General features: G+C 40.3%; 1 long non-coding RNA gene across 4 annotated transcripts in view; it reads left to right on the top strand.

The window, feature by feature from the left end:
- The window catches only part of LOC308483998, a 28959-nt gene extending 18455 nt beyond the window's left edge, over window positions 1–10504 (top strand). Inside the window, exons 2-4 of one of the 4 annotated variants that reach the window (XR_013989859.1) lie at window positions 4416–4479; window positions 9746–9802; window positions 10073–10504. This is a non-coding gene — a long non-coding RNA (uncharacterized lncRNA). Of the gene's footprint in view, window positions 1–4264; window positions 4480–9745; window positions 9803–10072 lie in introns of those variants that run through there. The other 3 variants (XR_013989861.1, XR_013989862.1, XR_013989860.1) reach the window with 3 other exon arrangements.
- Window positions 10505–13829: the final 3325 nt, after the last annotated feature.

Genomic DNA, 13829 nt, shown 5'->3' with positions numbered 1-13829 from the left:
ATTTTTAGACACATCACAACTGCGCTGCAAAATTCAGAAAAGTGCCACTTCCAAAGGATGGCTGTTTTTCGGCTCGCGTATTATTTCAGAGCCTGTGAATTAGGTGGGCTCACCTTTAAATGCAAACTGAAACACATTCCACCACCCTCATCCCTAGTGTGAGATCATCAGGCAGTTAAGAGTGGCAGAAGTGGAGGAGTGAAACCTCCTGGGGGGGGAGGCATCAGGAGATGAGGTCAAAGAGATAAGGGGTGGGGTGCTGCCTCTGATTCATAAATCAATAGCCTTTTAGAACCAGATCTAAATAATGAATTGTTCTGTCTGTTGATTCCCCCACTCCCCGCTTTTAAAGAAATATAAACTCGCAAGTTACAATGCTAGTGAGTCTCTCTCTTTCTGTCTGTCTTTCTCTCACACACAAACACACAGTGTCTGCTAGGAAATCCTCCTTGGCAGTCCCCAGCTCACATTTGTTAGGCTGCCCAGCCTAACTGCCAAGCGCAAAGGCATCATCCATTAAAAAGTTGGCTGGATTTTTGGAATGGTTCCTCCAGATAGCTTTGACACCCATCTCTGACTTGTTAACTCCCCCACACAAGGGGGAGGGAGAGAGTGGGGAGGATAGGAATAGGTGACAAGCTTCTTTGCCCAGCACATTTCAAGGGTAAATCACAGTGGGAGACAACAGGGTCAGCTTGGATCTGCGATTCCAGTGGTTCAGTCCTTCCCTAAAAAAAGAAGAAAAAACCCCAAAAGGGCATTGTGAACCACATCAGATTGCCAGTGGCCAAACCATCTCCAAGGCCCAGATCTCTATATGAGGTTAGAACAGCAGTGCTAATCTCCTATCCAGTGTTTATAGAGCCTTCTCATCACTGGGAGGGAATGGAAGGCAGCCAAGTTGCAAGAAAACATTCATTATTTCTCATATATATATATATATATATATATGCGCGCTACTGTCAACAGTGACATTCAAATTCTCGGCATAACCCATCGTTAGAAATCTATGAACCAATCTGAAGATAATCCTGGCACAAGGTCAGTTCACACCCTGCAACCCCAAAGCATCTGAGTTCAGCACTGTGGAAATCCAAAAATTATATGTCAGAGAAGGTCGAATTCTACGCTGAAATTTCTGCAAACCAGAAAATAGCATGTATGAAAAGTTGGCTCATTTCAAATCATGTTACTCTTCTCTCTCTCTCTCTCTCTCTCTCTCTCTCTCTCTCTCTCAAATATTCTGAACTGTATCAGTGGTGAAAGCAGGCAGCTACAGCGTGCTGGCAAAATATTGAGAGCTCTTGCTGCATCATTTCACCCAATTTCAGTGCTGAGTACCAGAAAAAGCAGCAAGAGAGTTCTAACCATTTCACCGCTGAATCAGAAGTGTATGTTTTTGGAGAAAGGTCCATTGCTTTTGCAAGAAACATCAGGCACCTGCCGTAATCCCACGTGTTTTGACTTTTACATTTCTCTAAAGATGCTCAAGACGCAATGGATCTTCAAGAGAAACGCATTTCACATTTGCAGGGAAGCCACTGAGAAGACCCCTGTGCATGCGCATGATCTTCTGAGCTGGGACTCAGAGACAGCACCATCCCTTGAGGAAGGGATGTAAGTGCAATGTTAGAGCATATGCTTTGCCTGCCAAAAGGCCCAGTTTCAATCCCCAGAAGAAAGCGCTGGGAAGATTGACCAAAAGCCTTACTCAGGTGGAGAACCTGTGACCCTCCAAGAAGATGTTGTAGACTTCACCTCCCATCACCCCCTCCCATTGACTAGGCTGGCTGTCAACGATGTGGAGTTGGAGTCCCAACAATATCTGGAGGGCCACGGGTTCTTCATCTCTGTTGCAAATCGATATGCCAGCGTTGCATGGTTGATCGTGGACAAATGAGAGAAGATGTGACTGAATGTAACTCAGAAGCCGTGGTGCTTGAGGCACAAGTGTTATGCATACATCAGTTGTACTAAAAAGGAACTGCTGTCTTCATTAGCATGGACCATACTCATATCATCCCTGGTCATTGGTCATGCTGGCTGGGGCTGCTATATACCACCCTAGATTTGCATAGCGCTGACCTTCCTACCACTTTGCCTCTCCCCCTCTTCCTCCTGGTAAGCAACAGTGACCCACCTGCCAGGAAGCTATTGTAGTGATTTTGCCACTCCTAGTAAGCTGCTTCTGACTGGTGTGTGTGTACACACACCCCTTCACTTTAGAGAATTATCCCCAGTGTCACACTAAGGTAAGAATTAGCATGACAACTATATAAATTGTGTGTGAGGAGCTTTTGGGCATCCAGATGCTGTTGAATTTCCTTCCTTCCAGTTGAAGTCAATGGGAGCTTTCTTCCCACCTGGAGCCAATGAGTTTTCCTTCCATTTGGAGACAATGGGAGCTTTCCTTCCATTGCAAACAGCAGGCATGTGGGGATTTGAATTGGATCATAGCAGAGGCAAGGATTAAAGCTTACCTTCCCCATGTCACAGTTCCAGTCTGTTTACCCCAGCCTCCCCGGAGCTATTAATTTTTTTAAAAAAGAAATCAACACTGCAAGGGCAAAGCTTACTTCTAATTTTGTTATCGGATGACTTTTTATTTTTATTTTTTAAGTGATTTGAAAGTTTTGCTTCTTATGGTTCTTATGAGTTCTGGAGCTTTTAATTTTATGAGGTGCATTTCATTATTATCTTTTGCCATGATATACAACTTGATCTTTTAGATGCCCCAATTTTCTTTGCTACACACATTGAGTGGCGTCAAGGCAGTTGGCAGTATCCACTCAATGTAACGCCAAACATATTTGTGTAAAATTAGTACACAGGATTTGCTAGAAAGTATATATACTTTGTTTATAGAAAGTATATACAATGAGTATTGGATTTGGTGACTTAAAATTGCAGTTTTTCAAAAATGTTTGCATGAAATGGAGAAAAGTAACTCAGTTTAAAAGGATTTTGCTATGTTTTTAACTGCTTCAAACAACCTTTCTTTTCTGGTCTCTTTATCATTTTTAAAAGTTGGCAAATCTGCCTATATTCCTAGACAGTGAGCTCTTTGTCATAGTGGCTTCCTGGTGTTCCAATGAGCAAATTAAAAATAAACAAAGTTTTGCCTTCAGTTTGGAGAAACGATAAAAGAGACAAGATTTGTTTCTACTGGCAATACAAAAGGTTTTGGACAACCTTTACTCAACATTTGAGAAGTGAAAGGAAATTCAGAATCGTGCCCTCTAAAACCAAACCACTGACACAGATTTCACTTGTGGGGCCAGAATTTATCTCAAGAGGAAATCTGTCTTACATTTATCTGCATAAATTGAAACTTGCACCATTTAATCCTGCACTATGGGCTAGCCCCATATCAAGCTTTAACCAATTTCTCAATGAGCGATTATGGCTGATTGTGGGGATGGTCAAATATATCAATTTCAGTTTCTAAAATTCTAATCATAAAATCAGACACCCCCTTTTCTGCACCAGATAGCAGTTTAAAAATTGTGCAGAGCTTTTGTGTGTGTGCATTTATACTAATGCATGCACTTTTGATGTAACTTGGCCTAATATTTACCATTTTCCCAGGGAATTTTGCGAATAGAATGCATTTTTATACATTATGGTTAAGCTGGAAAAGTGCCTTGCAAAACTTGAGGATGTGCAGCTTTCAAAAGACAGCTGGTGTTGCAGTCTGCATTCTGATTTGGGAAATGCAAATGAGGGAGGTTCCTATTAAAATGCAAACCAATCAAATGCACCCCCCATCCCTGTGCTAGTGATTGTGGAACTAAATAGTGACAAGAATTCGGAATTTATTAGCATTGACGCGAGCTTGTGTACATGGTCTGGAAGCAAACAGATTAAAATGAATTCCACTTAGCTGTTATTCTTGAGTGTAATTTGGTTTCTGGTTTCTTAAAATTGGTCTGAGATGCTAACAATACAATGTCTACAAATCCACATGAAAATACATTGTAAGTGACACAATTCTGTCTTGTTCTCTCTTACTTTGTGCGAGGAAATACTCCAGTCTAAATTTCTGGAGGAGCAAGGAAATTATGAAATGCTGTGTAAATGTTTTAGGAGCATGGATTGCTTTAGGTTCATGGAAAATTGCTCCGGTCTTTTATGAAGTACAGTTTCTTTTAATTTTACTGCCTTTCAGGCCAGGGAGGTGGGGAGGGAAAGGCCCGTCTCTCCTACTGACATGTCCGGCCGTCAGATTTGCAATCTGTTTGTTTCAGAGTTTCTGTGCAATTCCGCCTTCCAAGGCAGCCTCAGGAAAACGAGTAGCCTTTATGCATTTGTTGTGTTTCCTTAAATGATTGTTTAGTCGGGAGATGTTGCCAACTTCCTGATGGGTTATTTCTGAAGCTGTGCTAGAGAGACATGCTTCCTTTATTTTACTTAAGGAAAGGGAGACCGGCAGATGAGAAGCAACCGGCTTGGGAGAGAGGTGGACTCTTCAATCTGTAGGTACCAGATCTTTCTCTTTCAATGTTTTGCCCATCTTCCCACCCCTCCTCCACTTTCCCAAGACTGAAATGCACACACTTTCTCAGGAATCATATAAGACCTTCCAGTTTCAGTGTGTTTGGAACCTTTCTGGAGAAACCTCAGTAATCTATCACCCTATTAAGAAAACTTGTTGGGTAAATACCGGTTGCTGTTGAAAGTTACTTCAGAGGTCTGCATGCCCTTTCTTCACCGTAACTTTTGTTTTTATAACATATTTTGCCCTACATGCTTCAGATTTTCTTTTCGAAAGCTGCTAGCTCTTTTTCCTCGCTGCAGATTTATTGCAAGCCGATTAGAGGTTTCATTAACAGATACAGCATTCCATCTTATGCATCTCTCCACTGAATGCGTACATCTCTACATCTGTCAGTCAGTTTTTAATTTGTCTCGCTCCCGGAAGATTTTGGGCAGGCAACAATATTTTTTAAAAACCACACATTCAGAATCTGGGGAGATTTATACAAAGAAAAAGCAGCTTTTAAAAAGTTCACATGGCTCACACTATTTCACTTGGTTTTATTTTACTCTTTCAATGCAATTGTTTTATCCGTATTTTCTTCTTGCTAGCAGAATTGTTGACATTTGTACATTAGTATTTTGTCAAAATGTAGCTTGCTGCATTAAATCCTTAGGATTTCAATTTTATTTCTGCATTATAAATATGTTTACCTTAATCCCAATAACACTGGATACATAGAGAGGCAGGTAGGCACCATCTTTAACAACAGATTTTAAAAGACACCACTAGCGATATGATAAAAATCTGTAGGACAGTATGTCTTGTTTGCAGATGGTTGAAATAAGCGGGGAAACAACTAGTTTCATCCTCTGTATGAAGTACAGAAAGAAAGATTTTGCTGGAGCTGGAGGGCGGGGTGACCTCTGCATGGGTTACTATTTTGTGAAGAGTCATAGGAATTATTTCAGAATCTGTTGACAGGTAACATATATGCAGCGAGTGGGATGTGCAGATTATATGTGCTGACATAATGAAATCTCAAATCCTGGAAAGTTTTTCAAAGAACAGACAACAGAGCCACAGCCCCCAAATTCACAGATTATTATTTTTTAAGCCATGCTCCAGAACATCAATGGCCCCACATCAAAGTCAATGAGTTGTTCTTTAAATATAAATGAAACCAATGACACTTGGTAATGATGACTAGCTTGCAGCGCAAGCCTACTCAGAAGCAAGCCCCATTGAGCTCGACAGGACTTGCACGCAGGTAAATGTATTACACCCGGGATTTCAGCACAATAAACTTTCTTTGAATCAAATTCAAAGTTCAAATTCAGGCAAAGGGAGAATCTCTCTGTGTGCGGAGGCTTCCACAACTGGAGTGGAAGGGGGAGATAGATCTGTGAGCACATCAAAGCAGGTTTGGAGTCCACGTGTCTTAATAAGACTAAGATCCGAGTCATGGCACCAAAAAGAAAAGAAAAGAAAAGAAAAGAAAAGAAAAGAAAAGAAAAGAGACTATGGAGACACATTTATGATACTCAGGTTGAAGCAGAGATGTCTACAGCAAATAGGAAGATTTTTTTAAAAAACAACAACAACCCCACAACTTTGATAAACATTACAAAATTCAAAGATTTTGACAAACAAAAGCAAAGTTTTCTGAGTGCAAACAATGTATCACTTTTATAAAATGTTACTTGTTTATTAAGGAAGGATTCTGGCAACAATTCAATTTTCCCAGTCACAAGCAACAGATTTCCATGGAAAATTCATTTAGCAATCTGGAAACTGTCCAGATCAGGATGTGTGCCCATCATTTTCTGTTTTTGGAATTACTCTGGTTAGTGTTAGCCCACGAATGGCAACCCAACACATCCATTGCCACTCCAAGTTACATTATCATCCCACTGTGTGCGTACTCCTCAAGTAGCGCAAACCCTTAGCCTTTCTCATTAAGTGTGCATTTCGTTCGCAGTTGCATTGCCTCATTGATTATGTAGTCTTTAAATGTTTTGTTCTGTGGATGAAATGGAACAGGTGTTAATCTGGAGAACAAATGTTCACAGTGTTAAAAGAGTTCCCAGTTTTAAAAAATACACTGTGCAGAATTGACAAAAAAGGGTTAACCTATTGTCTGGGTGCTTGTAAGTGCTGCTTTGAAAGTGCTTAAATACTTCCCAAATGAATGGGCATGAATTTTCAGATCAAAACTGAAAACCGCAGAATTCAACTTGAATTTTGGTGTTGCTGAAATTCGGGAGCCACCCTCTTTCAAGTACTGGCGTGCAGCAAAGAAATCCAAATATTTTTCAAGCCTCCACCTCAGCATTTTGTTATTCTTCCAGATAAACTTTTGCTTTGTAAATCTGTTTTAAAGGATTTAAAGTCTGGGTAAAGATCTTTATCAGGAGGAAGCCTGCTGAGCTGGTTAGGAAAGGAGTTCCATCTTCATCCATTAGGGGGCATTGCTACTTCTGCAGATCAAACCAGGGGAGGAAAAAACCTTCAAGATTCCGAGAACCTGACAATTTAAAGCAGATTCGACCTCATCATCTCTGTTTAGCTGCTCAGAACACTAATTTGGTGTAAAACCATCGTTTAACAGTTAAAAGGAGCTGTTCTTGTTGCTATTTGTGGCTTCAAGCATTAAAATCTTGGTGCATCAAAGGTTGTTCAGACTTCCAGTATGGAGAGAGGAAAACTGGCTGTCTATTTGCAAACCATAATTAATTAGTCTAGCCGGGCACAATTCAAGGTTTTTGCTTGTTCCTTTCTTTTTGACTGATCCACATTTTCCTCCGGTGATTCATTTAATACAGCATTTATCCCGTATTAAAAGGTTAAGGTGTTTAATGGTTAGATTTCTAGGGTAAGTAGGAAGCACTGGCTCTCAGGGATGTTAATGGGGCAACATCAGTTTGTTCAAGGAGCGTATTGTGGACCAACGAATGGCAAACACTGTTATTCCAAATTCTTACTAATGAAATATTTTGTTTTTATTTTTGTAAAAAATTCTACCACATCCGTCTAGTGTCAATGCATCACTCAGGTCAGATGACAGCATTTTAAAATCACAGTATATTAAATATACATCACAATACAAATAATAAAACAAGGTAAAATTCACAACATATAAAGTACACAACTTTTTAAAAAGAAATCTATGCAAAAGCAACAATGACAGAGATCACGATAAAAATAACCTCCTTTTTTAAACCTTAGCAGGCAAAAGCCTACTAGAATAAAATGCCAGCAAAAATGCCAGCAAAAATGCCAGCAAAAACAGCTAGAGAGGCTACAATCTTATACCCATTTACCTTGGAGTAGGTGTTATTGAATTCAATGGGACACCCTTCTGAATAGATTTCTGGAAAGAGCCAGCCTGGGGTAGTGGTTAGAGTGTAGAACCAGGACCCAAGAGACTTAGGGTTAAAAATTTTACTGAGTGATTTTGAAAACTAGTTTCTCATCCTAACCTACCTTACAGGGTTGTTGTGAGGATAGATTAAGGAGGGGGAGAACCTTGTATGCCACCTGGAGCCTACATATATCTGATAATAAAATTTGCAATGAAAATGAATATTTTATTGCAAATTGTCCACTTGTTAGGGTTTCAGTCTTGTTTTAAATGTATTTGTTGCTGTGCTTTTACCTTTTTTTTACCTGTTATGTAAATCACCTTGAGATGGTGGCTGAGAAGGTGATGAATAAATTGATGACAATTATGATGATAAACCACTTTGAACATATTTTATGTGGTTATTTTGGTCAACCAGATTCTCTTGGCCATTGTATGTGCACCTTCCACAGAGGTGAGCAAGGTAGTTTAGAAACTGGAAATAAAATCCAAGAAAGAAAAAAGAAATTTCTGCCCCCCTCCAAGATTTCAGTCCTTGATGTAATCTGGGCTGTGGAGACGTTTAAATTGCTGATAGGTTACTGAGTTTATCCTGGGCTAGTTGACTGTTTTGGAGCTGATTTTTTTAGATCATTACAAAGTGTGGCTGTTTTAGAGCGGTGGTAACAGGGCCCTCCAGATCCTGCAGGACTCCAGAACCCATCAGTCCCAGGCAAGATGGACAATGTTCAGGGATGCTGGGAGATGTAGTCCAGCAACATCTGGCTAATAGGACTGTGTTGGCTTACTCTTCTTTTAGTGCATTTCAATGGTATTTGCATTGGTCATTTTTATTACTGAGAGCCAATGTGCAGTAGTGGTTAGAGGGTTGGATTAGGACCTGGGAGACCAGGGTTCAGATCCCCACCTGGACATGAAGCTCATCGGGGGACCTGGGGGGACTGCCTTTCAGCCCATGCTTCCTTACAGGGTCGTTGTAAGGATTAAATGGGGGGGGGGATAGAGAACCCTGTATGCCACATTGAGCTCCTTGGAGGAGAAAGTGCACTCCAAAAATAATACTGCATAGGACTTTGTCAAGAATGTTTTCTGAAAAAAAGAGTTTATAAATTTATTAGGCTTGAATTTAACAACCAAAGCACCAGGCACACCACTCATTGCTCAGGGAAGCAATGTAAGTGTCAAACAGCTGGACTTCCCATCTCTAATGGAAGCTTAACACAGTTAGTAAAACAACCAAAATTTGGGGTTGTGTCCAATGTTAGCCCTGCTCAAGAGTAGACCCACCGAAATCAATGCTCTTGCCTAACAGGTTCATTAATTCAAATGAGTTTACTCTGAACGGTATTTAGACTGATGCAACCCATAGGAATTTCATTTGATTCCCCATCAATATTACATCAGGTAAAAAGAATATTGAACGTATTACTGGAGGAAAACAGGGATCATTACTCACTTATTTAATCAGTTCAGCTCTGCAACAATAGATTGATCAGTGGTGTGATTCTAGACATGTCTACTCAGAAGTAAGCCTCATTACGTTCCACGACATTTCTTCCCAGAGGAAGGGAGTGTAGGATTGCAGCCCAAGTATATCACCCCAGACTGTAAATAATTCTTCTAAATATGTTCAACATTTTTCCCTTAGGGGGAATGTTTAAACATGCAGCAGCCCCATGAACCCTAAGCATGTTCACTCGGAAGCTAGTTCCCTTGAAATAAAAGTGACTTAGACTCATGTAAATACTGCACAATCATAACAGAGCATATTAAAATGAAAGAAACATAAAATTTGCTGCATGTAATGATAATAAAAGACATCTTTCTACCCCCATGCCAGATTAGCAAACATATATACCTATAAATGTGAAATGTATTCATTTTGTGTTTTGTTCTTTCTGCAGCAGGGAGAGTTAAGTCTTGTGGGCTGCATAACTAAATTCCCAGAGTGATTTCCATAGGTATGATACAATTTCTTTTCATATGCACATGTTTGCTACATTAACTTTTTAATTTATTTGGGGGGTTTTTAAAGTCCAGATTTCTTCTTTGATTGACGTTAGATTGCTTAAATCAGCAACAAATGAGATTGTCAGATTAAATTTGTTCAGATTTACATTTTAACAAGCAGTTAATTATTCTCTGGCTAATTCAGCTTCACAACTTGATCTTTAACTGATACATTGTCTTCTCTCCACTAATCACGACCTATTCCTCTTCATTCACCACAGATTTCCCTTCCTATTTCCTGACATGTTTGGGATCGCTGGTGTCAGCAGGGGGAATAACAAGTCAAATGAGCGGCAGAAACACCAACAGACTTACACTGTGTTGCTGTATGAACCCGACTACAAACAACAACTTAAATATTAAAAAGGAACAAATGCAGCCTAGTGTTTTATCCAAGGTGTATATTGCTGGGCTCTGCCACAAAATGTCAAATCTTGTAGCATTTCCAGTTGCGGGATTATTATTCGTAGACCTGTAAAGATTTCTAATTTACGTTGTTTCAAAGGTTGCAGCCAACTTAAATCAAAGTCTTGCTGTCTTTTATTTATCCTAGTGCCATTCTGCGGAATGGAGAGTTTCTGTTCATGACTGACGTCTTAGGCGCAAATTAGCCCTAACGTTAAATCTCGTATTTGCATTGAGGCGGCAGGGTTTTTTTTAAATAAAAAAAACCCCGCACATGAGATGCAAAGATTTATCTGCTTATATTATTTATATCTTCTTGTTTGCCCAAAGACCTCAGGGAGGGTTACAGCAATTAAACATTGTCATAATCAAATATTAAATCAGGTAAAAGCCACCACCAACTAACTGTATTCTGTGTCATGTGTTGTTTTCCTTTAGATGAGCTCTCAATATATAACTTTCCCTCTTCGTTCATGGACTTACGTTATTTTCTCAAAAGTCTGGTGATATATATATATATATATATATATATATATATACCAGCTAGTTTTTTCCAATGCACTTTCTGAAGTGTCTTGAGTTCATACCCCACCCCCACCCATTCAGCGAAAACTAATTTTGGGAGAAGCTCTTCGGCAAGTCAAATAATAGGGTTGTCTGTGAGTTGGCACATTCTGTTTTGTTTGGTTAAGGTGGAGGAGATTTACGAGAAGCAACTGGCACTTCTGACTTTTGACCATCCCTTATTAAATAAGGGAGAACAAACAGGTTCTCAAATATACAAAAAGAAAGCATTTCCCCAAATAACACATCGTTCATGTGTGGAATTTTCTGCAAAAAGAAGCATCAGCGGTCACTTACTTTACATGGAATTAAATGGAGAATATGTTTATTGGTGCTTATTGGCCCTGACAGTTAAATAGAGCCTCCATGTTCATAAGCAGTTTACCCAATGGTACATTTATAGGTACACTCAGTATATGTAGAAGGGCCCATGCAGCTGAGAGACCCCTCCCTGAGTTATAATATTTTTCGAGAGCATTTCATGAGTTTGGCAATTTAAAGTCATTTAGAAAGCTAGAGTACTGCAAAAGCTAGAGTATTGGACTAAGTCCTGGGAGACCAGGGTTTGAATCGACTCTCTGCCATGGGTGACCCTGGTCAGTTACTTACTACCCAGCCTAGCCTATTATGCAGGGTTGCTGTGGAAATTAAATGAGGAGGGAGAGAACCACGTAAGTAAACCTTGAGTTCACTGGAGAAAAGGTTGGATGCAAATGTAATAAATAAAATAAATAATAAACTTCAGCCCTCTAAAGTTCTGCATTGCAAGACGTAAATTACAGCAAGTCCCTCGAACGGTTTCTGCAAAAGGAAATGCCAGAAAAACACACACGTATATTTTGTGACTACCTGTGAATAGTTTACAAAAGTCTTTTAATTTTCATCCATTTTGTTCCCTTAAATAAAATTCATTTTCTGACAGAAGGTGGTGTTTTCTTTTTATAGCTCTCTATGTATACATATCATTAATAGGAAACAAAAAGCACAGTTTAATAATATAATAGTAAAGAAAGATAACTTGTGTTATTAACTCATTCTTATGCATTTAGCTCTGACCTAGTTTCAGACACATTCATGCTTACTTGGGTGAAGGAATTACCCCCCCCACACACACACACAAAAAGAGGGCCCCACAGACCATAAATCCACCATTGAATATACCCGTGAACACCAAAGGGCAGTGGAGGGAACAATCAGTTTATGAAAAATACTCCTTTAAGTTTTGCTTGTGGGATTCCCAGAGCTTCTGGTTGGCCACTGTAGGGAACAGGCTATCAGAATTAGGGATGGGAAGAAATTTTGTTTTCATTTTCACGTGATCCCATTTTATTCACACTTCCCAGAACAACGTTCAAATGGAAACACAGGCCACCTTCGAAATTCACACTGTTCTGAATTTTGAAATTCAGTTGCCCGAGCAAAATAGTTTGCAAAAGTCTGCATATTAGGGGAAATGGTGCGGGGGAGGGGAATGCACACATATTTTTGCAAAAATAACATCCCTAAGTGCATTATAACAGAGAAGATTGCTTATAAAAAGGAAAAATACTAAAAAAGGAGAAATACTAAAAAGCTGATAAAGTTTTGTAAGGTTTTTTTTTGGGGGGGGTGTCACAAGCTGATGCAGAAATGTGGAGAACTGAATTTAAGACTGAAAGCAGGGAAATGAGAAACTGAGAGGCACCATCATTTACAGGCTTGCCCATCTCTGAACTAGATGAACCGAAGTGTGATCCAGAAGAATCTTATGCATTGAAAATACATAGAAATATACATAAATGTTAGACAACAAACAGGAGAGGGGGAGACCAGAACTTAATGGCAACAGACAATACGCTGAGAAATATGCTGCATACAAATCAACACGTTTATTAATTTGACGGCAAGTGTTCCGATTTAGTAGCAAATAGGCTTAAAAAAAGAGAGATCTGTTTAAAAAAGAAATAAAGATCTGATCCCGTGTCAAGGGGAAAGGGCATAACTCAGTGTCAGAGCGTGCTCTTTGTACATACACAGAAGGTCCCTGGCAGAATTGCCAGTTCTCGTTGTTGTTTCAATTTCTTACCCACCCTTCGCTGTAAGATTCCAGGGCAGGTTACAGCCATTAAAAGTTTTAGCATGAAAAACAGCTTAAAACAAATTACAGCTGCAATAGCAGGGTGGGTGCTACAAACATATCTTCCAGGTGTCAAAGGCCAGGGTAAAGAGGTCCATCCTCAGAAACTTCAGCACTACAGGTTTAAAGAAGTATAATGGCATTTTAAACAGTCATGCCTCCCCCCACCCCCACCCAAGAATCCTGGGAAGTTTAGCGTGCTAAGAGTTGTAAAGAGACCATTACTCCCCTCATGGAGCTACAGTTTCCAGAGTTCCCTGGGAAGAGGGATTGGTTGTTAAACTGCTCTGAGAATTATAGAAGGGAATAGGAATCTCCTAACAATTTTCAGGGGATGCAGGTGGCGCTGTGGGTTAAACCACAGAGACTAGGACTTGCCGATCAGAAGGTTGGCGGTTCGAATCCCCACGACGGGGTGAGCTCCCGTTGCTCGGTCCCTGCTCCTGCCAACCTAGCAGTTTGAAAGCACGTCAAAGTGCAAGTAGATAAATAGGTACCGCTCCGGCGGGAAGGTAAACGGCGTTTCCATGCGCTTCTCTGGTTCACCAGAAGCAGCTTAGTCATGCTGGCCACATGACCCGGAAGCTGTACGCTGGCTCCCTTGGCCAATAAAGCGAAATGAGCGCCGCAACCCCAGAGTCGGTCACAACTGGACCTAATGGTCAGGGGTCCCTTTACCTTTACTTTAACAAATTCTCAGCCAACCCTGACCTGCGTGCCTTCTTGATAACATCCATGTTGTCCTCATAGAACTCAGCAGGGAGCAGGTTGGGGACAAAACTGGGATTACTTGGCTCTACTTATCATTTGCTCTGGCTCCCCCTACTGTTGACCTCCTTGTCTTCTGCCCTACCAGTCCCATTGGGCCTCAGCTATCACTGGGTGGAAGATAG

This window comes from Podarcis pityusensis (assembly GCF_964106645.2).
Source record: "Podarcis pityusensis genome assembly, chromosome: 8".
Taxonomy (NCBI): Eukaryota; Metazoa; Chordata; class Lepidosauria; order Squamata; family Lacertidae; genus Podarcis; species Podarcis pityusensis.
Note: the sequence above shows the minus strand (reverse complement) of the source record. Positions and strands in the feature narration are given on the sequence as shown.